Raw genomic sequence first — 25181 nt, forward strand, 5'->3', positions numbered from 1 at the left:
TTTACCTGAGGTAGGTTGTCCATAACTCTCCTTGGCGTGAGGTCCAGGATTCTTGCTCATAGTGTGGTGTGTGTTTTTGTGTGTGACTTTACAAACCACAGCTGAATTATTATTGAGATGTGGTTTTGGCTTTAAAACAAATAGAGACCAACAAAAGACCATATGGCTTTTTATCTGGTTTTTTGTTTTCCGCTCAGGATTCATATAACCCAGGTAAATATTAGCAAGATTTGAAGTGATATGAATACATTGTTTAGAGTATGGTAACTTGTCATAATGAAAGATGAAAAGGCTTTAAAAAAATCATCAAGAAAATAAGAACTAATTCGGAGCTGAAAATTTGCTAAATCTAATGGGATTTCACCTATGAAACCAATTAACTCTAATCTCAATAGCAGCGACACTTTCTAACAGGGCCCAGTCATTTTCAGATAGGTGCTAATGTACATCATGTATTTACATGTAACACAGTTCCACAATCTGCCTTTGTATTTCTGTATTCCATCTTCATTCTTATTCCTCTTTGCATAGCAATAGGTAGACGGATGGGCACGTACACCCACCCTCACACACAATTTGATTTGAAACTTGTAATTTATCAAGGGGGAAGGACCCATAGGTTAATTGCAGAGCGCTTCTAAGTATGGAATAAATTTTCATGAAAATCCCTATGTTGAGTTTTAGCCACACTGATTTTTCTCATCCCTGTCTTACTCCTTGAACTTGATTTCCACCCCGCCTTGGTTCCACTAAAAATAAGAACAATTCTTGCATACTTTATGAATTATATGGGGTATATTATGTTGCTCCATAGGGTGAACCTGACCATAGGGTGCACCTAGTTTTCAGAGGGGGAAATCAAGGAAAAAAATATGATTCGCCCCCCCCTCCCAGCTCTGGGAGCAGCGGACAGGCTGCACGCAGCCTGCGTGCTTCTCCCAGACCTTCTCCCTGCTTTTGCGGGAGGTGGGGGAATTCCCCCATCTCCCGCAAAAGCCCACAGGAGCCACACACCCTTTAAGGAGCGCACGGCTCCCGCGGGCCTTTCAACCAGGAGGGAGAAGGGACTGACGCGGCCAGTCAGTCCCTTCTCCCTCCTCGGGGAAAAGCCTCAAAGAGGTCAGGGAGCAGCGCAAAGGCGGCGCGCTGCCTTCCCGCTGCCCCCCGAGCTTGTGGGGCTGGTGGGGGGGGAAGCGCTGCATTCCCCCCACCACCAGCCTCAAAGACCAGACTCTCCTGGCTTCAGCGAAAGCAACGCGAAGCCTCCAGAGTGCAGAGGGAGCACTCCCTCTGCGCTTCGGAGGCTTCGCGTTGCTATCGCTGAAGCCAAAGAGCCTGCATTCGCTCCAATGGATGCACACACATTTCCCCTTAATTTTTGGAGGGGGGAAAAGTGCGTCCTATAGAGCAAAAAATATGGTAGTTTTATACCCCACCTCCCGTAGGTTAGGGCCTGCACTGGTATAGAACTGGGTCTCTGCCATGTGAGGAGTGGGAAGGGAGTATTTGAGATTGGCTTGAGTTATTCTATTCCACCATGCCCATTAGAAGGGAAATTCAAGGACAGAACTTGTGAAAGAAATGAAAGGGAGGTCCAGGAAGGCCTGATTAACAAGTCCTTTTGCCCCATCAGAAATAATCCGGCTCTACCAATTTGATTCACTCAGTTGGTGAGGAAGGAGAGAATCGCATCAGTGTTAATTACTATGGATAAACTCGAACCTCCCACAAGCTTCTAATCACATCTAACTTTAAACTAGATAGCATGACCTGGGCAATTACAGCACATCGGGCAATCAAGCTGTTGGAAACACACGAGACTATATCTTAACTGTAAGGGTTGTTTGTTTAGGGTACAGTAGCAGAAAATAAAACAGATGTTTTGCTTTCTGAGAATAGCTTTGGCAAAACAGGCAAAAAGCTTGCACCCACTCTGAAGCAGTGCGAAGGAATCCCCAGTTGAGCAGATGCATTGCCGTACAAAGATGAAGAATGTAGGCTTCCCCATGCACAGATTGTAGTGGGGGCGATGACTGCCCTCTCAAGGTGGATTATCTAAGGAAATGGAGAAGAGGGACAGGAATTAAGGGTGGGTGTGGAAAGACAAATTCAGTTTGATTCGCATTTTAATGCAAACCTACCTAATTTGCTCTCCTTGAAAAAATAACACAAACCAAAACGCAGCTAACCTTTGAAGTTCCAAATTTTGTGATGCAGTTATGCAGCCTCCCCCCCCCCCAAAAAAAAGTGCATATTGGTGGTGGTGGGGAGTATACACAAAAATACATATATTATGAAAATAACATGTAGAATGTTAGGGGAAATTGCTTGCAAAAACATGCTCTAAAATACTGGTGAATTTTCACGAGATATTTTTTCCAATGATGTCTGAAAGATATGTTTGAACATTTGGAGAACTATTTGGACATATGTGGATTTGTCATATAAACAGGTGTATGTTTAAGTCAGAATAGATGGATTGTTGTTATTGATGGTGTTTCTTTTTTCTTTTTGTTATATTCACATACTCTATAGATACAGGTACAGATTCAGATATATACAGCGGTACCTTGGTTTACATCCATAATCCGTTCCGGAGGTCTGTTCGTAAACCAAAACAGGTTGTAACTCAAGGTGTGCTTTCGCTAATGGGGCCTCCAAAATTTTTTTGTTTGTAATCCAAAAATAAAAGGAGGAAAAGGGGTTGTAATCCAAAAAAGTTCACAAACCAGGACACACACTTCCAGGTTTGACAAGTTTGTAATCCAAAACGTATGCAAACCAGACTGTTCGCAAACCAAAGTACCACTGTACTGAAAACTAAAGCAGAAATGTGATGAGCTGAAGAATGGGAAAATGAGAAATTTAGAAATCTCAAAGATTTGTCTATCCATAAAAGGTATCACTGTCCCCCAGGAACAAAGACATTTTCAAGGATGGAGTTAATTTACCAAAGTTTGCTATACTTTCCCACTTTATGTACAACCCACCTTTCTTCCATGTAGCGTAGCCCGTGATAGCATTCTTGGCTTCAGCATGCATCATGACAAGACGGCTATTGAATTGTCACTGGTTTTAATCCTGTTGATGAAATAAAACCAAAGGAACACTCATTTATTATTAATCACAATACAGTGGTACCTCGGGTTACAGACACGTCAGGTTACAGACCCTTCAGGTTACAGACTCCGCTAAGCCAGAAATAGTACCTCGGGTTAAGAACTTTGCTTCAGTATAAGAACATAAATCATGCAGCGGCGGCAGCGGGAGGCCCCATTAGCTAAAGTGGTCCTTCAGGTTCAGAACAGTTTCAGGTTAAGAACGGGCCTCCAGAACGAATTAAGTTCATTAACCCAAGGTACCACTGTACTGAATTGGTTAGTGCACAAGAAAAGGCTTGTGCTTAAAGTAGTCTTTGCATTTCCCCGGTAAACATGTTTTCCCTGAATGTCCAAGGATGATAACAATTTAATCTTTAGGTTGCTGCTTTCAATGGAACACCTAGCAGATTAGAGGCATTTCCATTGACAATAGGATTTAAACGTTTAATCCACCACTGCTCCCACACCACCATGGGAAGCTGCCAACTGCGTCCAAATTCGCAGGTCTATAAATTATCAGTTTCTGGATTTGTGTCAGACCACTGGATTGCTCATTAATCCATGTGAAAAACAAATCTCTTTCCATCCCCACCACCCAGATTCGGCTACTTTCATGCTAGCAGTGTGCATGCATGGAACTTAATAATTAAAGATGCGATAAGAGCTTAACAATATAGCTTGTATTTTATAGGGATACAGAGAGCATTTCCCATGATTTCAAGTAGCACATTTGAGGCCGCCAAGTAATTTGCCAAAATAGATTCATCATACACCTTGCTTTGATGCTGTGCTTCTTCTGGTGCCATTTTCATGTTCCTTTTTTTTTGCCTTCAACTGTCCTCAGCATCAGGACCAAACTGCACAATATGTTAATCATGTGGTTTGGCCTTGAATGCATGATATTTCTTTCAGAAATAGTATGGGCTCCCTGATCGAGACCAGACCCCTAGCATGGGGCTAGAGCGCTTTAACCCATTACCACATTCTGTGCTGTGTTAGAAACTCAGATATATAAGCTAGGCTCCTAATGGCTCCTTAAACCAGGATTTTAGCCGCCAAAACAGAATGCCTCATTGCCATTTTGGGGCCTTTTTGGTTCCTGAAATTCATTCTGTTTGTGTAGATGAAATATAATGGATGTGTTGCTAGTGTGTGAAAACAGTCCAGATCCAAGGATCCCCAGGAATGAACCTCCAGGTGGTAGAGACACCAGGTGCTATCCTGGCCCCTGAGCATCTTCACATGGCTGCAAGTGGCCGATAAAAGGTAAAGGGACCCCTGACCATTAGGTCCAGTTGTGACTGACTCTGGGGTTGCAGCACTCATCTCGCTTTATTGGCCAAGGGAGCCGGCGTACAGCTTCCAGGTCATGTGGCCAGCATGACTAAGCCGCTTCTGGCGAACCAGAGCAGCGCACGGAAACGCTGTTTACCTTCCTGCCGGAGCAGTACCTAGTTATCTACTTGCACTTTGATGTGCTTTCAAACTGCTAGGTTGGCAGGAGCAGGGACCGAGCAACGGGAGCTCACCCCGCCGCGGGGATTCGAACCACCGACCTTCTGATCGGCACGTCCTAGGCTCTGTGGTTTAAAATGCACCTGGAACCTAGTGAATTTAGAAGACTGATTTTGTGGTCTTGATCCAGATCAGGGACCCTGCACCTTCTCTTTACATAGGTCTCTCTCTCTCTCCCCCCCCCTCTTTTTGTGTGTGTAAGCTACCATTCACCAATCCATGAGTGTCTGTGACATCATCAATAATATCCACATTTCCTTGGACTAAGCCACAGTGTTCAACAGCTGAAGCTGGAGAAGACAGTATGGACAAGGGAGTGGGGTGGGGATGGCATATCAAAGAACAGAATTGTGAATCTGATTGCAGTGAGTGCTGAAAGTGAAAAATTGCTTCAAATGGAATTTGTAACGACAAAAAGTTTGAGAGGGTGTATTGTACCTCTGCGCCTTGGATGTGCAGAAATCAGCAGATGAAGCGTTTTGTGTCATGGAGCTAAGCATTATCAGTCACAAATAGCCATAGTTTAAATTGCCATTAAAGAAAGGGCCACAGGGATTCATTCACAATTTTAGAATCCTTCATTGGGAGGGCTTGGGGACTGCTCAGGTAATGATTGCTGAAAGGAAGGAACAGTCTTATTATTTCATGTGTTATATGGCTCAGCCTTAGTTTTTTAAATGATGGGCAGGATTCTGGCTTAGTCATGCTTACAGTAGACCTATTTTTTCCCCATTGGGTCTCCTGTACTTAGTCAGAATGCTAAGTCCTATACATAGTTGGCACTATCTGTGATTTCCCCCCAGGTCGCTAAGGCTGAAATCCTAACAATATCTGCTCAGAAATACTGGCACATCCAACTGAATTAAATGGGGTTTACTCACAGGTTAATTGAGTAAGGATTGTGGCTTAAATTCTCAACAAAGAAATAAAAGAAGCGAGTGTACTTCAACTAGCTTAAAAGGAAATCCTAGAGTACTTTCACTAGGAAGAGTTAAACTTCACATATTTTTAACTTGATTAGAGGCTTAGGAGGAGTTAATTAGAATGAACTAGGTAATTAAGCATAATTACTTTTTTAAGGTTTTAAAAGAACATTTTGACAAGAGTATGACATTCTGTTTGTAAAAGAAAGAAGTAATAAAAAACTTCTGAACAGTTAGAAAGCAACTATGTAATCTCCTAATCCAAAAGGTATTAGCAGAGTAGTTTGGTAATGCATTTTTCTCTTTTACATATTACCATGAATGAGCATGCACAGTTTTGGGTCTGGAGATTGTTGTCTTGAACTAGGGGGATTCCGCTAGATTCATTAACAGCTTGCAACTAAGTGCTGTTAAGTAACCATAAATTTTGTCCCTTATACATTGACATAAACTTCAGTTGTATATGTCAAGGGTGATCAGATTCATAGACTAGCAATGTATTTCTACCTGTAAGTACATGCAGTTTATCACATAGGGATTAGAAAAAACCACATTTCTTGAGATACAGCATAAGTGTTCTGCATGGTATTATACTCTCTCTTGGGGGGATGTCATATTGGCAGTTTGCGGGTACACCTAGAATTGTATTGGACTTGGACTTTCAGATTTCTACTACTTCTGCTTGCTTTAACTTGTTCAAACGCTTTCATTATGCAGACATTTGTAATTTTCTGGCTCTGTTATCGGAATGTGGTCTTGTGGGGATGCCCTGGAAGACTGTTCAGAAGCTGTAGCTGGTCCAGGTTTGCTTGCTTTGCCTTTGGAGCAGTATTAATGCCAAAACAACTCAACTGGTTACTAGTAAGGTTCCAGTCAAAATTTCAGGCTATCACACAGATGCCTATTGCACACCAGAGGTGGTATCCAACTAAACAGTTCTGCTGGTGCAAGGACTTCTAGCTGCACGGTGGAACTTCTCCACCTTCTCCTCTCTTTGTGCACCATTGCATGGCCCCTAAATCTGTTCTAGGCTTCTCTCCAACTCTCTGTAGCAGATTCTGGGTTTGCACAGGGAGCAGAGAAGGCAAGGAAGTTCCACTGCATAGCTAAAAGTCCTCCTGCTAGCAGAGCTGTTTAGTAGAATATCGCCCATGCTTCCATTCTTATAGTGTTTGAGATCAGTTCTTCACCAGACTTTCAGTAGCTGTTTTCCCTATGTTGTTGCACTATTTCCCCTATTCTTTAAAGCTGCATGTGTGGGTCTCTTGATGTTGTAGGATACTCTTGGTGCTGAAAATCCTGGCTTATAAATTGAAACCCAAAGCCACACGCATCATTACAGCATTCCCAGCCATTAATGCAGTTTTGTGCATAAGCCACAGCAGAAGAGCCAATGGGAGTACTTGGTAAAAATATTCCAGTTGGCCTTAATCTTAGGCGGGGTTCATTTCTAAAGGCAATGCAACAGTTGTGTATACCCAAAGCCATGTTACCCTTGGAGCCACCCTGTGGCTAGCCAGCTGGTGGTGGTGGGCAGAGGGCATCCCTAACAGTCCCAGAGTTGGCATGCTGAGTAGGCCTTACCTGTGAAGCACAGCTGACAACTTAAAAGGTATTTTTTGCACCGTGTCCACTTGGTGTTACCTGGCACAAAAGTAACTGTTAAGCTCTCAACCTTGCTTCTTGGGCAAGGCCATTTCAGCGCACAGTTATGGATGCTCTTTGGAGACTTTACAGGAGAATCCAATTTCCTGGAAGATCTCACGAGAGCATACCATATATGGTTGAAATAGCACAAGGAAACATGCGTAAGATGCAGGCACACTCTGTTTCTCTTGATACATGCAGACCTCTGTTTGGAGAACTGCTTATTAGTTGCATCCTAGATCATAGACAGCCTGGGGCACAATTTTTCAAGAGAGTCTAGCTCCCACTTGAAGTCAGTAGGACTGAAATTGGTTTAAATCTTGGCACTTCGCAGTTGCGGCTTGTAAACAAAATCTCTCTAATCTGGCAGCAACAAATGATCTCTCTAATGATATGTTTGTTATCATTACTGCCGGGGAGGATGCTTTTATACTATATTTAGTAAAGCAAATATTTTTCCTAAACTTTTCTGCACATAAACACTGATTGGCAGCAATTTGCAAGTAGTGCAGCTTTTGTATATCCAGTGCCATGGGTTAGATTAAATGCTTCTACAGGCAAGCAACCTTATTAAAATGTGTGTTCTGTCTCATTAACTATTGTTCTCACCAGACTCTGTCTGGGCTTGCAACATGCTTAATACGTGCAAATCTCAAACGACCAAATACTGATAAATGAGGATCTAGAAGGGAAAAAAACAGAAATAAGGACAGTCAGTGACACTCTATAACATAACTCATAGAGCAGGTTCAGGTGCACAGAAAGACCTTGTTGGGTTCTACACTGACTTCAGTGAGAAAATCTGTGTAATTAGTGAATGAATCCTTTATTCAATACTAACTTGACATTAGCTAGCCAGGTTCTCAACTCCAAATTACTTGCATGATGATTGTGGGCTGAACATTTAGGACAGGGTAAGATTGCCATCCTCTAATATGAACTTGGTTTTCAACTTTTGTTGTTTAGTCGTTTAGTCGTGTCTGACTCTTCGTGACCCCATGGACCAGAGCACGCCAGGCACTTCTGTTTTCCGCTGCCTCCGGCAGTTTGGTCAAACTCATGCTGGTAGCTTTGAGAACACTGTCCAACCATCTCGTCCTCTGTCGTCCCCTTCTCCTTGTGCCCTCCATCTTTCCCAACATCAGGGTCTTTTCCAGGGAGTCTTCTCTTCTCATGAGGTCGCCAAAGTATTGGAGTCTCAGCTTCAGGATCTGTCCTTCCAGTGAGCACTCAGGGCTGATTTCCTTCAGAATGGAGAGGTTTGATCTTCTTGCAGTCCATGGGACTCTCAAGAGTCTCCTCCAGCACCATAATTCAAAAGCATCAATTTTCACCTTAGAACAATGCAATACAGACATCCACCCACACATGAAGCTATCTTCCATTCACTTTAAAGCGATGACAACAAATTAGCAAACACAAAGCTGGCATTGAAGTACCACACCCTCTGCTGTTGTGTGCTGACCCAGCAGCAAAGAAAGCAATAAAGTTTTGATCTCAGTTACCCAGAGTTCCTGCATAAAATACTTCCTTAAGCAAATGTATTTGGGGACAAAGTTAAGTAAAGCACGCAAAATGTATCTGCCTATTTCTGTGCCTCTTTCCCATGTATTCAGTCATAGGTCCATTATACCCCCCAACACCCCCCTTTTGGGTCTTTTGTATTTTAATTAGCACAACAAACTTGTATGTAAACTGTATACTTCCTAAACATATTTTATATGCATTCTTTTCCTATAGCGTGCATTTCTGCATTCTTTCAATAAAAGAATTGTGCATGTTTCCCCTTTAAAATGCACATTTTTGATCTAAAATCACATAGCTAGATTTGGAGAAATGCACAATCTGATTGAAAGCTGCACTCCCAAGAGACCTGCCCATATCTATATATCCAGTTTACAAAACATACCTTTTCTTCATGCAAAGCTTCCAAGAAAAATAATGGAAACTAAAGAACATGCAGACTACCGTCACAAACGCACAAAAGTAGCAGGAAGAAAACCAGAAAGATTTGAGACCAAAAAATAACATTGTTGCCCATAACATGGGGCTGAAATCCTGGTTATCACATTGAAATCTTCCTTAGGCTTTGAATGGTAAATTGCTGTGATGCCTATGTATTCTACTACTTTCTGTTAAGGTAAATGAGAGAAAAGTTTGTTACTAATTGCTGGATCACATTTCACAGCTTGCCACAATTTTAAGAGGTGCGTGGTTACATATTCCCTGCTCAGCTTTAAAAACCAAAGTGGGGTGTGATCGTCTATCACATCATGTTGATTTTTAATCTTAAGAGAAAATAACATATGAATTACAATACTGCTTTCGAAAGCAACCACCATGAAGTTTGATCTCCTGTCATTCACCAATGACAACCCACTGAATGAATAGAATATAACCGGTAGAGTTGCTAAATTCCCAACTCACTTAGAAAATGACTCAGGACAACATACCATTTTATAAGACAAAAGAAACACTAATTCATCAGATGTGTACATTTTTTTTTTTATGATAACTGCATAAATGAAGAAGAAACCTTTTTTCTAGCAAAAATAAAATTAAACAGTATAACCTCAAAAAGAAGAAGAAGAATATAATTTATACCAAGAAACTTTGACAATTCAGTCTCTATCGTATGTTTCTAGATTTTCCATTTTCAAATTTTCACTTTTTGAAAACTGGTACAGTATTCCCTCTGTCGTGTCTCCAAGAGAATCTGGCCTTCCCTGGGACTTCCAGAGCCAGTGCTGGCAGAGAGACACTTTCCATGTTGGGAAGCTCCAAGTCTACCTCTTCATGTGGAACGTCCTCTTCTGCAATTTCCTCCCAGTCACCAGAAGACTTGGCTATCTGAGATGCTGCCCAAGATGTTCCCTGCAGAACAGCTGCTTCATCCTCTTGATCAGTGCTTTCCTGTTTCACTTCTTCTTGCCATTTCCCCATAAGGCCTGAACTTTTTGGCACCTGCAAGGCTTTCCCTCTACTTCTTCATCGCTTTCTGTTTTCCTCCAGAATTTTCTTTTTGGCTTTCATAGTTGGTTTTTACTTCCCACTTTCCCAGCATCTGACTCGGCTTCCTTTGAATCCAATCCTTGACTGTCTTCAGAACGGTTTTCAGTGCGACTCTCCTTTGAAGGAGACACGAAATTATCAGGGTGCTTTCAGATTGATACTCCTGTTTCTGTATTGTAGTACAGCGGTACCTCAGGTTACATACGCTTCAGGTTACAGACTCCGCTAACCCAGAAATAGTACCTCGGGTTAAGATCTTTGCTTCAGGATGAGAACAGAAATCGTGCTCTGGCGGTGCGGCGGCAGCAGGAGGCCCCATTAGCTAAAGTGGTGCTTCAGATTAAGAACAGTTTCAGGTTAAGAACGGACCTCCAGAACGAATTAAGTTCTTAACCCGAGGTACCACTGTAATAGGTGTGACCACCTTCACTTGTTCCTCCCGTCCACTGTACTGTCTTTTGGAGTTCCTGAAGGTTGTCTTGAAATCATTCAGGTTTCTTCCACAGTTGTTGTCCAGATATAGTGTTGCAGTAATACACATAGCCTTCTGGGGGGGGGGGGGGAATCCTCACATCCACTCCTTTGTTTCATCTGTTGATGTTTTTGTGCGCTCTCTCTTGCTCTTTGTCATCCTTTCCTTTATTTTCTTCCTGCTTTTTTGGTGCTGAGATTTTAATTAAAATGAAATGTAACAAAAGATAGATTGCCATTGTGTTTCTCTGGGTTAAAGGAGGAAGAAAATGTGTAAAAGGAAGTTGTCATCACTCATTTGTTGCCACCCAGGGCAGCCCCCTGCCTCACATACCTTCAGAAGCCACATGAAGTTTTTCTTCATTGTTAGTGGTATGTAGTGGCATCTATTAAAAATCTATTGCCCTGTTTTCCATACAGATGCATAAATAAATAAGTAAATAGTTTTCATAATGGGTGCATTACTCTGTTAAATATATTGGCCCGTATGCACATTCCGGATGTCATTTTTCATTTAGCGTTTCTCCTGTTATGAGAGTCCTCCCTACTGTGTTTTAGTGTTGCCTTAACTTTCTGTTTTAACTAGATTTTGTATCATTCATGCATCAATGATACAAATGCACTTTTGGAAGGAGACGGTAAACTGTGGGAATAAGAGATAATGAGAAGCAGAGCAGTAGGGAAGTAGAAGAATGGTTTTGAAGTACCCTTCTTAACATCCGTGAAGCCTTGCAGAATTCTCCCTGGTTCTTGTTACCACACTTCTGCATTTACAGAATGTTTCTGATGTTTATTTCCCCCTCCATCTCACTGAGTAGATTCAGTGAACTATTGTTCGGATCCAGACCAAGTTAGTTCTCCACTACAGTTTCCATGGAAGTCAGTGGGACTTAGTAGTGGCTAAATTTTTACATTGATTTGAATGGGACCCTAAGGGCAACATACGTGGGCTGGCTTTAACTCAGTAAAATGCAACATGGCCCACAAGTTCTTCCTTTCTCATTCAACATTTGGCCTGAACTATCATGCGGGTGGCGCTGTGGGTGAAACCACAGAGCCTAGGACTTGCCGATCAGAAGGTTGGTGGTTCGAATCCCCATGATGGGGTGAGCTCCCGTTGCTTGGTCCCTGCTCCTGCCAACCTAGCAGTTTGAAAGCACGTCAAAGTGCAAGTAGATAAATAGGTACCACTCCAGTGGGAAGGTAAACGGCATTTCCGTGCACTGCTCTGGTTCGCCAGAAGCGGCTTAGTCATGCTGGCCACATGACCCAGAAGCTGTACGCTGGCTCCTTCGGTCAATAAAGCGAGATGAGAGCCGCAACCCCAGAGTCGGTCACGACTGGACCTAATGGTCAGGGGTCCCTTTACCTTTACCTGTCAATGGACTTGTGAACTGAATTCAATATTTGCTTGCAATTGGTTCTTCAATGGAGAACATGCAGATGGGCTAGCATGCCTAGGTAATATGTTGTCAGCTTAATTTGTATTTAATGTAGTTTATTTACATTAGAAGTGTTAAAGGAAGGGCTTGCACCTACATGTGCTTCACTTCTCACTGATGATGCTAACGGCAAGTAGGTGTTAATTGCTTGAAAAACAGGGACATCAAGAATAATCTGTGCTAGCATCACCCACATGGCTGACTCTCCTGTGCTGTAAAGAACACTGACCCAAAACAACAACAACAAAGCAAAAAGAAAATTTGCTTTGTTTCTTACATGACAATTTTTGTTGATATACAATATATGACTAAAACACTGCTCAAAAGAGTTTGGAGAAAATACAACCTCTCACATACGTTAATATGTTTATTTATTTTTTGCTTCAAGTTAACGTAATAAAAGGGACATGGGAGGCGCTGTGGGTTAAACCATAGAGCCTAGGACTTGCCAATCAGAAGGTCGGCAGTTCGAATCCCCGCAATGGGGTGAGCTCCCGTTGCTTGGTCCCTGCTCCTGCCAACCTAGCAGTTTGAAAGCACGTCAAACTGCAAGTAGATAAATAGGTACCGCTCCGTTGGGAAGGTAAACGGCATTTCCGTGCGCTGCTCTGGTTCACTAGAAGTGGCTTAGTCATGCTGGCCACATGACCCGGAAGCTGTACGCCAGCTCCCTCGGCCAATAAAGTGAGATGAGCACTACCACCCCAGAGTCGGTCACGACTGGAACTAATGGTCAGGGGTCCCTTTACCTTTAAGGCAATAATATTTGCAATTGCAGGCACCATTCTCTAGTCCAGGGGTCAGCAAACGTTTTCAGCAGGGGGCCAGTCCACTGTTCCTCAGACCTTGTGGGAGGCCAGAATATATTTTTTTTTTTGGGGGGGGAGAGAAATGAACGAATTCCTATGCCCCATAATTAATCCAGAGATGCATTTTAAATAAAAACACACATTCCACTCATGTAAAAACACTAGGCAGGCCCCACAAATAACCCAGAGATGCATTTTAAATAAAAGGAAACATTCTACTCATGTAAAAAAACGGTGATTCCTGGACCGTCCACGGGCCGAATTGAGAAGGCGATTGGGCCGGATCCGGCCCCCGGGCCTTAGTTTGCCTACCCATGCAAATTTTTAGGGGCGTGGCAGGAGATTCTATCTAATACCCACTTAATTTCAAATGTTCCTCTAAAAAGTGACAGTTTTTGGGCTGAGTCTCTTGACAAAAATAATATCCTACTGTGTTATAAAACAAGGTTATAGAATGCATATGCTTATCTCTAGAACAACATACTGAAAGCTTTATTAGTTGGTTACTTACAAATTTGTAAGATACAAAGAAAAAATGAAGAGCAAATGAAGCAATGCCTTTTACTAGGCCAAGAGCTAATGTTGCATATTCTGGTCGTGAACTTTTAGGTCATACAAAAATCTTCAGGTATAAATATTAAGAACATAGCTCTTAAAAATATGTAACGAGATAGCAATCCTGCTGTTTACAAGGCTTTTAGACTCTGTATGTTGAGGGAACCTCACCCACATTGATTTGTCTGCCGAGGAACTCCTGTTTGCCTGCCAAGAAATCCTTTGGGTGCAAACTCACTTCTCATCTTGCATCTTCACTTTAGATTTAGGTGCCAAGTTAAGACCTTTGTTCTGCATGCCATTCAGCCTTAGCTCCTTGTTTATTTTGGTTTGAACACTTGCTTTGGCTTTTATATAACCTTTTTATGTTTCCATTTTATGGCATCGACAGGCTTTTTAGTTGCTTGCGATTTTGAATAAATCTGTACTAGTGTATCTTATTTCCTGATGTCATTTGTTGCTATTCCATTCTCTGTGTTTTTTAATGGTTCTGGGCATTGCACAATCCCATGAGCAATGGATTTCTGAAGGGCAGTATAGAACGTTAAAAATTATGATCCCATGCAGCTGCATGAGAACCCATGTGCAAAACAGTGAAAAAGACTATCACAGTGACTAAGAAGGCCATGCATGCTTCCCATATCCCAACCCAAGTTTCCATCTCTGTATCATAAAGGATAGGCAATGCATTATAACAAAAAGAGCATCAGAATAGAACTGAGGAGACCCAAGTTCAAACTTCCATCCAGCCATAAAGTTTACTGGGTGCCCTTGGATCAGTATTTCTAAACTTACTCTACTCATAAGATTGTTGTGAGGCTGAAAAGGGAGGAGGAGACATTTTGCCCTGGGATTGAATTGCACAAACCTCATTTTCCCTACAAAGGCGCTTGTTCCTTGTCTTGCACACTTCTCTTGGTGGAGTGTGTTCGGGGAAATGGAGCTCCATTGAGAATTAGCTGTGTGTTACATGGTGTTTTCTCTTGACAGAGTCAGGTCCAAAATAACCAAAAGAAATAAACACAGGCTCCTATGGAGCCCCGGCTACATGTGACAGTGTTTGTCTTACCCTGTTAATGTATGGAACGGTGTTAAGGAGATGACTGCCTTTCAGAGGCAGCTGTTTGTAACTCAGAAATGGGCCGCAACTTTGATTTGAACGTCTATAATATGGGGCCAGCAAAGTTTATTGAAAATAAACAAAGGCCTTTCCCATAAAATATTGATGGCAGTTGTTCCACAGAGAAGGAAAAAACCCCCAGAAGGAAATCAATTTCTCTTCATTTGAAGAGTTACCTAGAGACATGCCACTAGAAATTATTGCCTCTCTTCTCTTACCTGATTCTGTCTAACAGATTTACGGATGGCAGTCGTCAAAACTGCTCAAATGCCTCCTTTCTTCTTTAGTTCACTTGAGGCAGTCTGAGAAATGGGAGAAATCTTTCCCCGCTTGATTTCATCCACTGTCATTTTGGGCATTTGGATTTCAGCTACCGAAAGCTGGCCCTTGTTGTTGGGTAGCATAACCATAAACCCCGTTTTCAGCCCCAATTCAAACAGGTGCTACTATCTGCCATCCAAAATGGTACCGTCTGAGCAAGAAGTGCATCACATGACTGTTCTCACCATGCATTTCATCTCTGCCACACACTAAATGTGAAAAATGTATTTTCTTCGTGTTAGAGACATTTTTTTATATAGATGTGAATTTTTTTTAAAAAAAACTAGACCAATGTTGAAGAAACGTGATATCTCTCTTAAGAGATTAAAAAGATTGGAAGCAGGTCATGGAATCATATGCAATTCCCCACCATTGCCTTTTTCCTCCTGGTTTGAGAATCCCTCTAGTCATCTGCAGGTAGGAGGTGTGCTCAGACCTCCCTTGATCTCTCTTAATCGAAGTTAAGAGATTGTACCTTTACAGCTGCACCAGCACACTGTACCTATTATTACAGCTGCTTCATATACTGTACATCCCACAGCTCTTCCCACTTTCATGGCTGTTCCAGCAAACCAAATGTGAAGATCCATGACACCCAGGGATGTAGGTGAACCTCGTAATTTCCTGGTTTGGAATACAAGCCTCAGCTATTTGTACTTCTTACATCCAGTATGAGATTATTGCAATCCCCAGATTTCTTCTCTGGCTCATATGTCATCCAAGGTTGGAGACTTGCCCATCAACTTACCTGCACATTCACCCCTACCTGGTGGCTGGAATACTGCAGCAACCCAAGTGCCATGAAGGAAGAAGGGACCACCATGGCTGCAGTTGCCACTGCCAAGTAATGTGAGGAACCTGCTACTTGTCAGTCACCACAATAGCCTGGTTGGTAGGAAGAAAGTGTGATATGGAGTCAGGTCAGAAACAGGAGATCACCAGGGTGGATGCAAAACAGATGGTATCACACTTCCAGTGAAATAGTTGGGAGCACAACAGGGTCCAAACTGTGCTCATATTTGGGCTCAGAAACAAGTGAAGTGCTTTCTAGCTCATTAGAAGCATTTGTCTGTCATTCCTCATTCCTCAAATGCTCGAGTGGTAAAAGTCCAATGGAAATGAGCACCAATGTGGTATTATTGAGGGCTGTAATATTCATGACTGAGCATCTACAAATCTCTCTGTCCCTCTTTATATCCCTGTAAACCAACAGGTGACTTCTGCTGCTTTTCCTCATTTTCTTTTGCTAATTCTTCACTGTAACCTTTTGGGGGCTTTCCATGTAAAACAAAACAGAAGTCCCAAATTTTCTTCTAGACTCATAACATAGTCTGCAATGCTACAATATCTTGGGTTCTAAATGATTAGGAAAATGTGTTCCAAGACAAGACCTCATGATTTGATCTAATACTTCAGAAGCTAACCTCCCTTGTCAGTTTCTATTAATGCTAGATCTAATTTTCCTGTCAATATAACTATTCCCTTGATTGCTTTTATAAACATGTTACATATTGATTGGCGATAGCAGGAGTCATCTCTGAAAACCCTGACATTTTCTTTCAACAAGGCACCTCTCTATGTATTTGGCTTGTTCTTTTATTTTCTGTGCTTGTAACAGCGCTAGTATACCTATTAGAACAGTATTTTGGGGGTGGGGAGGGGAATAGAAGCAATCCAGTAATTATGTTCACAAAAACATAAGACACACAATATTCTCTTCCAAAGTCACCCCTGTCTAAACTAGTAAAAGGTTATTTCACACCCCCCCCCCAAACATACCGTAGTGGCATAGAAAGTTGTGGATTTTTCTTACTCTCTTTTTTGCAGTGCTGCAAACAATATTCCAATAGATATCCAAAGCAAGCACCTACTGCTAAGCAGCTGTGATCTGGCACCATGTGCTGTCAGGAGCCTCACCTGAATTGATAATTATGTTTGTAATAATAATACCAGTTTCAGAAGACGGTGCTTTCTCTGAAATTGTGTGGATCCTGTCTGCGTGGTGTCCAAGAGAGCCACCTTTAATCTCGAAACACTGGCTTCAGTTGAAGAAGACAGCAGAAGACAAGCACAGCCAGGAAACCAAATCAGCCTGGGTTGACACTGGCCCATTAAAGGTGTTAAAAGATAAGTCATGTCCCATTCTCAAGGGCCAAGTGCTGCTGGATAACAAAAGGAGGCAGGGCTCAGCTTTGGCACTTGGAGACAAAGGCTTGACAAGATGCTGTCACTTCTCCATATACCTTTCCATATACAGTGGTACCTCAGGTTACATACACTTCAGGTTACAGACTTAGCTAACCCAGAAATAGTACCTCGGGTTAAGAACTTTGCTTCAGGATGAGAACAGAAATCGTGCTCCGGGTGCGCAGCAGCAGCGGGAGGCCCCGTTAGCTAAAGTGGTGCTTCAGGTTAAGAACAGTTTCAGGTTAAGAACGGACCTCCGGAACAAATTAAGTACTTAACCCGAGGTACCACTGTACCTCCACTTTTTTTGAAGCAGAGAAGCACCTTGTATGTTTAAGGCAGGGGTTGGGGAGGCAGAAGTAATCCCTCTTTTGTTTTCTGAGGATTCAGCAGCTCAGAATCTCAAGTCTGAATGCTTTCAGGTATTTACTTCTAGGCACCAGTGGCTCACGAAGGGGAGGGGGGTGCAGAGGCATCTTCCTGGTGGCAGCTGCACTGTGCTTTCCAGGACAGGGATGTGGTGAGGCAATGCCAAGGTCAGGGAAGGTCTAATTCAGCCCTGCAGGTGTGGCGTCTCCACCACTGCCAACCTTGAGCTTCCTTGACTTCGCCACCTTCCAAATGTTTCCTTATTTCTGGGTCTGTGATATTGGGGAAACACAACCCAAGCTTACCTTTCTCCCTGGAATCAATGGGACTTGAACATGCTTGTCTTTGGCTAGATTGTGTTTATTATTTCTTTGCTAGCTATTAATAAAGGAAGCCCCCTCCCCCTTCCGCAATAAGAACAGCCGGGCTGTTCGTTGCACTCTTCACTTAACCCCGGTTACTTCCTCTGCCCTTCGGCAATTTATTTATTGCACTCACAGACTGCCTTTTGTCTCATTGCGACCCCAAAGTGGTTTCTGATACTCAAGCAGCGTATTAAAATTCATAAAACACAATTAAAAGTATCACAATTTCATTTGGAGTGAGGGTAATGGCGCTGCAACATGGAATGGTGGATCTCATCTGTTACCTATACTTTGCGTTCCCAAGATGCAGAGCCTATTGTTGCTTCTGTGCTGAGCGGAGAGGTCATGCTTTACTCCTGCTCTTAAAAAAGAGCTGAATATCTCTCCTTTGACTTCAGTGTGACTTCTGCATGGGAACAGTGTCCTGGATAGGATCTTTCATCTGAAACTTTTTCCTCTGCCTTTTGTTCTCTGTGATATTTCTTCACTTCAAATAGCACTTTAATGCTTACCTTAGCCTATGCTAGACTGTGAAACTCCGCTTTTAATTTTGATATTGGAGTTGCAAGAGAAAATGCCGTGATAGATTTTTATTTTTTTTTAAAGCTGCACAGTTGGAAAAGAACAGAAGCCAAGCATACGTCAAGGATATTGGTGCAAAAGCTCAACATTTTTTTTAAAAAAGAGTCTATTCTAAATATACAATCTAAAATATGTACAGGTGGTGACAAATTTAGGCACATCAGGTTTACATGTGATCCACCATGCATGGGTCCTTTTGGACCTGGAAAAAGTCAGAATGCAGGCAAGACACACTGATAACATGTGGGAGCTGGGAATGGAAACCACCCCCCTGCAAAAGTGTCACCACCTGTACTGTGAACAGTTTCACACGGGTTTGAGAAGAGGAAAAAGGAATACAAATTATCATTTCACGAGTTCATGCTTTTAGAACTGAAACAGAACCAAAGGCAGAAACACAGTACCATTGTTAAGTTGTGGGTGAACATATCAGACGACACAGCGGTTCTTCAAACAGCTCTTGTTTATTCACAGGCCAGAACAGAACTGAACTGAAGGGTTCAGCCAACCTGCTTACATAGAGCTCAACTACAATGTAACTGTAACAATTTTCTAAAACTATCCAATCACTGAACGTCACTTTCAATCCCTTATTTGCATAACTATCTACAGTATCCCCCTGCTGGCCCAGGGTGAGAACTTCAGTACATAACACCCATAATGCCCCTAATGTTGGCTATCCTGCACTATGGATATAGTTTCAAAAGATAACACAGGAAAGCTCAGAGGTCATTTCTCCTCTGGTCACTGCTGTGGATGCACAGTCTGTCTGCCTTCAGGCTCTGTGGTTGTCTACAAGGAATTCCCACACAGCAGGGTAAATGTTGCCAGCCTTCATGTCACATTTGTAGACATCTTTATAACACAGAGTTGGTCTCCCAACAGGCCAGGTGTCTGAAGCCAGCTCCCCATAAAGCATATCCTTGGGGATCCTGTCAATTTCCATTCTATGTACATGGCCAAGCCAGTGTAGATGTCACTGAGACAGAAGTGCAAGCATGCTGAGAACTTGGGTGCATCCTTGTCTGAGACTCTGTCATGCCATGGGATGTCCACAATCTTCCACCTTCCCAACTGTTGGGCCCACTATTGGTCTCATCCCCTCAATCCACTGGAGGGAGTAACAAGTCCCTATCTCACTGTTAGTTTAAGATTGATCAGCTACCCTAACCTGGTTTAACTGGCCAGTTGAAGCCATTTCATGGGGTGTGGCTGCTGTCACATGACAGTTTCTAGGAGCTATGGGTGAGACCGAGTACAGAGTGGGGACCAAAGGTGGACGGACTACCCTAGAAGGAGCCCTCTCCTTCCATACCCCATACAGCCCTGTTCCTTCACTAGAATAATCAATTTGAATAGGTCTCAGAAGGTAGAAATTTAAAAATCATTGCTCTACTCTGTTTGCAGCAGGTGATGGAAAAGCTCTGCTGCTAGGAGTATTTGTGGGATCAGTATGAAGTCTCGTTGACTTTGATACTCATTCCCAGATCAGGGTACTTCCATGCACAGTCCTCTCTATGTGTGCAATATAAATACGCCCTTGCTTTTCATTTGCAGAGCACATTTCGTACTCCACATCTACCCTCAAGGTTGTGCTTCTGCAGCAGGGACACAATGCCACAATATTTTATTCTTTCCCTGGCTAGCACATTCATTGCTATTAGAATCTAAATGTCTCCAGTTACTGCAGTTTCTGTTACTCTGTGATGGTCTGACCTCGAAATTCTCCTATTGTATGGCAGGACGTTTGACAGTATCTCTAGAGTCTCTCTTTCCCTCTCCCTCCCCTTAACTGCCACTTCCAGAAATATTGCACTGTTGGAAAAGAAGCCTCCAAATTCACTCTTATCCACATTTTGGCACCAAGGAACCCATTTGTCTTTATTTTGTCAAAGGCGTACTATTTTTACACTGTGAAACGACGTTTCCCTTGTTGTCACAAATTAGTGACTGAATATTTTGACGGTGTGTCACTTCTCAAGGTGTTTCGAGCTTTAAGAAACTTGAGCACTTCAAAAGCACTTGAGGCTCTGATGGAAGTGCCTGCAAGCAAGCTGAAAAAAACGCAGTAAAGAAGCATTCCCCCTTAAATCTAGATGTAAATCATTAGCTTTGATCAAAGGGACACACTAATGGAATTGGCCAGGGCCTTGCAATATCCTCCTAGCAGACACAGTTCAAGCTTCCGCCAATTCCTCTACTGATGTGACTAATTTATGACTTTTTTTGCCTGGGAAACGAGATAGATGCCTATCCCTTCCTTCCCCGCTGCTTTTGTCATTGTGCTGCTGCACTTGGGGCTGCTCCCATCTTCCTAGAGAAGCCCATCCTTTGGGGATCACTTCACTCCATATATGCCCGCTTGGCCATTTTGTTTTGTGGAGCCGGCACCGCTACAGGTGTCACATCATTCCACACTTGTACGAACTTGACCCTTTGGTGTGGCAGCACCTATGCTATGGAATTCTTACATATTGACATCAGGTAGACACTGTACTCAAAGCTGAAAATATTTTATATAGGCAAGCCTTTCCAGATATGTAGAAGATTCAGGTAGGTAGCCGTGTTCATTTGATGCGGTCGATATATATTGTCCAGTAGTACTTTAAAAGGTAAAGGTACCCCTGCCCGTACGGGCCAGTCTTGACAGACTCTAGGGTTGTGCACTCATCTCACTCTATAGGATGGGAGCCAGCGCTGTCCGCAGACACTTCTTGGTCATGTGGCCAGCGTGACAAGCTGCATCTGGTGAGCCAGCGCAGCACACAGAACGCCGTTTACCTTCCCGCTGGTAAGCAGTCCCTATTTATCTACTTGCACCCGGGGGTGCTTTCGAACTGCTAGGTGGGCAGGAGCTGGGACCGAACGACGGGAGCGCACCCCGCTGCAGGGATTCGAACCACCGACCATGCGATCGGCAAGTCCTAAGTGCTGAGGTTTTACCCACAGCGCCACCCGCGTCCCTTTAGAGTACTTTAGAGACCAACAACGTTTGTTCTTGGCATAAGCTTTCATGGAAGAAGTGTGCATGCACACGAAAGCTTATACCAAGAACAAACTTAGTTGGTCTCTAAGGTGCTACTGGACAATTTTTATTATTTTTTTATACATTCAGATATGTTCTATGTGTTTTATACATTCAGATAAGTTCTATGTGTTTTATCTCTCTGACTGTTATTGATCTCAATTTATCTCATGAATCCTTCTATATACCTCCTTTTCATGTTTTACCTTTATTTTTTGTAAACTGCTTAAAGGTGTGGTTTTTTAAAAACAACCACAACCACCGGTATATAAAGTTTGTGAAACAAAATGAATAAGCCCTTTTCTAAATTTCATCCAAAGTAGCACTTTTCCCTGACATAGAATGACCCATTAACATTATAGTAGCTTGAATAGGAGATTTACTGATGTGGGGGGTCTTCCCCCACTCCTTTGGAAGAAGAGTTTTCTCTCTCTCTTTTCAGCATACATGGTTAAACAAGATCACGCTCCATTACTTTTGAACCTTGCACCAGTGTCCAGGGATTCCACCAGCACTCTGTACTTTTCTAGCATTTGTGCGTCAAAGCAACACCTGTAGTTTCTGTAGTAGCATAAATACAGTAGCAATAGGATTAACATGCATTTAATGCTTCAGAGTTCACATATTATCTCAGCCATCTGAGCCATCATACAGCCTTTGAACTAAAGCCCAGCAAACTGCACCTGGCTTCATCCCCTCTACACTTGGGCATTCCTAGGGGAAAGAGAAGGAGAATGAGCACACATCGAGGCTGTGGAAGATCAACCATCATAGCTCAGCAGCTCAATGAAGGGCCATCTGCTGCTCCCAGCTGGTCCTTCTCTACTCTTGGGCAGTCCTGGCAGGAGGAGAGGCTATACCAAAGCAATGCCATGTGTTGGGAATAACCCAATTGTTAGGAATCATATTGAAGGAGGAGAGGACAGGTTACAGGAGCTTTCTGTTCATGCTCAGGAAACTCATCATGGGGCAGGACTCCTGAGGAGGGGGAGAAAGGGGAGGGAACTGGAGGGAAATATATGCTCTGTGCAGATGGCTTTGAACTTGTACTTGCTTTGTGAATTTATCACACAGGTGCCTTCTGCCACCCCGGATGGCAGAATAAAGCTTTTTCTCTGAAACTATTCCTTGAGTGTCTGTTGACTCCCATTTCCCCATCCTGGGCGCAAAGCTCTTCTCACCCGAGGCTAAAAAGGCTACAATATTATTTTATAGAGTGGCTGGGGCAACCCAGCAAGATGGGCAGGGTATAAATACAGTGGTGCCTCGCAAGACAAAATTAATTCGTTCTGTGAGTCTCTTCGTCTAGCGGTTTTTTCGTCTTGCGAAGCAACCCTATTAGCGGCTTAGCGGATTAGCGCTATTAGCGGTTTAGCGGCTATTAGCGGCTATTAAAGGCTTAAGGGATTCGCGGATTAGCTGCTAAAAGGCTATTAGCGGTTTAGCGACTTAGAAAAAGGGGGTGGGGAGCGAAAAAAAATCTCAAGACTCGCAAGACATTTTCATCTTGCGAAGCAAGCCCATAGGGAAATTCGTCCTGCGAAGCGCATCGAAAAATGGAAAACCCTTTCGTCTAGCGGGTTTTCTGTCTTGCGAGGCATTCGTCTTGCGGGGTACCACTGTAATAAAATTATCATTATTATTATTCCATGCAAGCTGCATTGGGGACCACTCTGTATTGGGATGGAAAGCAGATATAGGGTTAATCAGTTGCTCGTGCCATTTGTGCTTTTTTGCTGGAACCAAAAACTCCTATTGCACATTTGCCTTCCCTCTCTACTTCATAATACTTGGTCAAGAGAAAGTGAGAGTGGCTGGGTTCCCCCCCAATGAGCTGTGCTAGGGTGACTGTGTGAGGCATACTGTGGAATTTAGTTCTCTACATGGCAATCAGGCTGACTCTGAGAGGTAAACAAACAGACAGTGGAACCTGGCCCAGACAAAAAACGGAAACTGCAAGCTATTGTTTCCTCCAGTCACTCAATAAAGCGCCTGCAAAATAAGAGGCAGGGTTGAGGCCAGGAGTATGGACGAATTGTTTTGAACAGTGATTCATTCACAAGGCCATTTTGAATGTATGTGTAAGCTTCTGCATGAAAATCCATTGGTCAAAAGTGCAACTGCTTAAGTGATGCTAAATTCAAATGCAAGCATTTTAAAACTTTGTTCGCTTTCCCCCTACTATTTCCTGGGAAGGGAAGGTGGCAGGCAGAAGACATTTGACTTTCTGCCTACGCCTCTTTAAAGCAAAGGATTCTCTTTCACGGGGCAATATATGCTGGTGATAAGTCTTCAGCCGTTGAAAGCAGCTCGCCCATGCTGACGTGTCAGCTCATTATTACGATTTCTGTAAGTCTCTTTATCCCATTCTCTGTCTCTAGTGAGTCATCTTCTACATGGCTATTACAAGTTCAATGCATCTCAGTCAGTTACTGCTTTGTCCTTTATGCACTCTCCAATCGTATTGCATGACAAACTTGTGAAGATGCGCCATTTCTTTTCATAGATACTTGCTGATAGCACTTTTCCTAGAAGCAGAGAATTTTAGAGGAAATATATAGAGATACTGAGTGATATTTAATGCTAGTCATACTCAGAATATTATAGACCCATTGACTACACTTGAGCCCATTGATTTCAGTGGGTTTACTCTTATGTATGACTTAATTGGATATTACTCACTGGATTCCTTATTTGCAAATTTGACTTCTTTTCTACCCTTTTCTTCCACGGCACCAAAAGATGCCACGATTTAATAAGTTTCTTCTGTCATGGTTCTATGTAGGTTATCACTCAGTGGTTATTCATTTTAAATGAAAACCTTTTATGAAAAGAAAACCGATAGTGCTCTTTTAAACTGTTGTCTTCTTTGACAAAACTATTATTTCTTATCAGAGCTTCCTTTCCTTCATTCATTCTTTCTGACGCACTCACTCACACTAAGTATTTACAAGACATCACTGTCTGTATTCAGTTTGTTCATGAAAAAAGGGGCATCAGTGACCTTACTTTACAAAGCATGAACTGTGCGCATATATATATATATATATATATATATATATATGCAAAATGTTGTAGTCTTCTGAAGATCAATATCTTTGTGTCTGTAGGAACATTCAGTATCCGTCATACTGAGGCTGCAATCTGAAACGTTAGGGGTTTTCACCCATTTTGGACCAGGGGGCACATTTTGGATTTTAACATAGCACATACCGTCCAACATTTCTCTGTTGAAAATAGGGAAGTCCCATTCCATAATGATAATTTTGCTATTTATACCCCACACATTTTACTGGGTTGCCCCAGCCACTCCGGGCAGCTTTCAACATATATAAAAACATAATAAAACATTAAACATATAAAAAAACCCAAACACCTTACCTGTACAGGATTCCCTTCAGACGGCTCGGGGGTTGGATAACTCCATACCCTCCAACATTTCTCCAATGAAAATAGGGACATCCTAAAGAAAAGTGGGACATTCTAGGATCAAATCAGAAACCAGGACAGCTTCTCTAAATTAGGGATGTCCCTGGAAAATAGGGACACTTGGAGGGTCTGCATAGCGCCAAAGGTGACAGTCACAAAATGGCAGCCCTGTGAGGCATGGCATAACACAAAAGTAGAGAGGGTACAGTCATTGCTGCCACTCACACTCATATCCAGCTGGTCCTGATTGTGAAGATACAGCTGTTAAAGACACAAGATCCTTGTATTCCCCAATGCCAGTTCTAAAC

At 42.7% G+C, this 25181-nt stretch overlaps 1 protein-coding gene and 2 long non-coding RNA genes across 4 annotated transcripts in view; 2 read left to right on the forward strand and 1 right to left on the reverse strand.

The window, feature by feature from the left end:
- The window catches only part of NALF1 (NALCN channel auxiliary factor 1), a 324175-nt gene that overhangs the window by 211882 nt on the left and 87112 nt on the right, over positions 1–25181 (forward strand). The gene's annotated exons all lie outside the window — the stretch shown is intronic.
- Positions 1–25181, forward strand: part of LOC310676406 — a 273715-nt gene that overhangs the window by 184098 nt on the left and 64436 nt on the right. The gene's annotated exons all lie outside the window — the stretch shown is intronic.
- Positions 1501–24992, reverse strand: LOC310676426. Its single transcript, XR_014510562.1, has 3 exons — positions 24826–24992; positions 2991–3081; positions 1501–2055 (listed from the first exon to the last, which is right to left on the reverse strand). It is a non-coding gene; the product is annotated as an uncharacterized lncRNA (long non-coding RNA).

The sequence above is a fragment of the Podarcis tiliguerta genome (assembly GCF_965153285.1).
Source record: "Podarcis tiliguerta genome assembly, chromosome: 4".
NCBI lineage: Eukaryota > Metazoa > Chordata > Lepidosauria > Squamata > Lacertidae > Podarcis > Podarcis tiliguerta.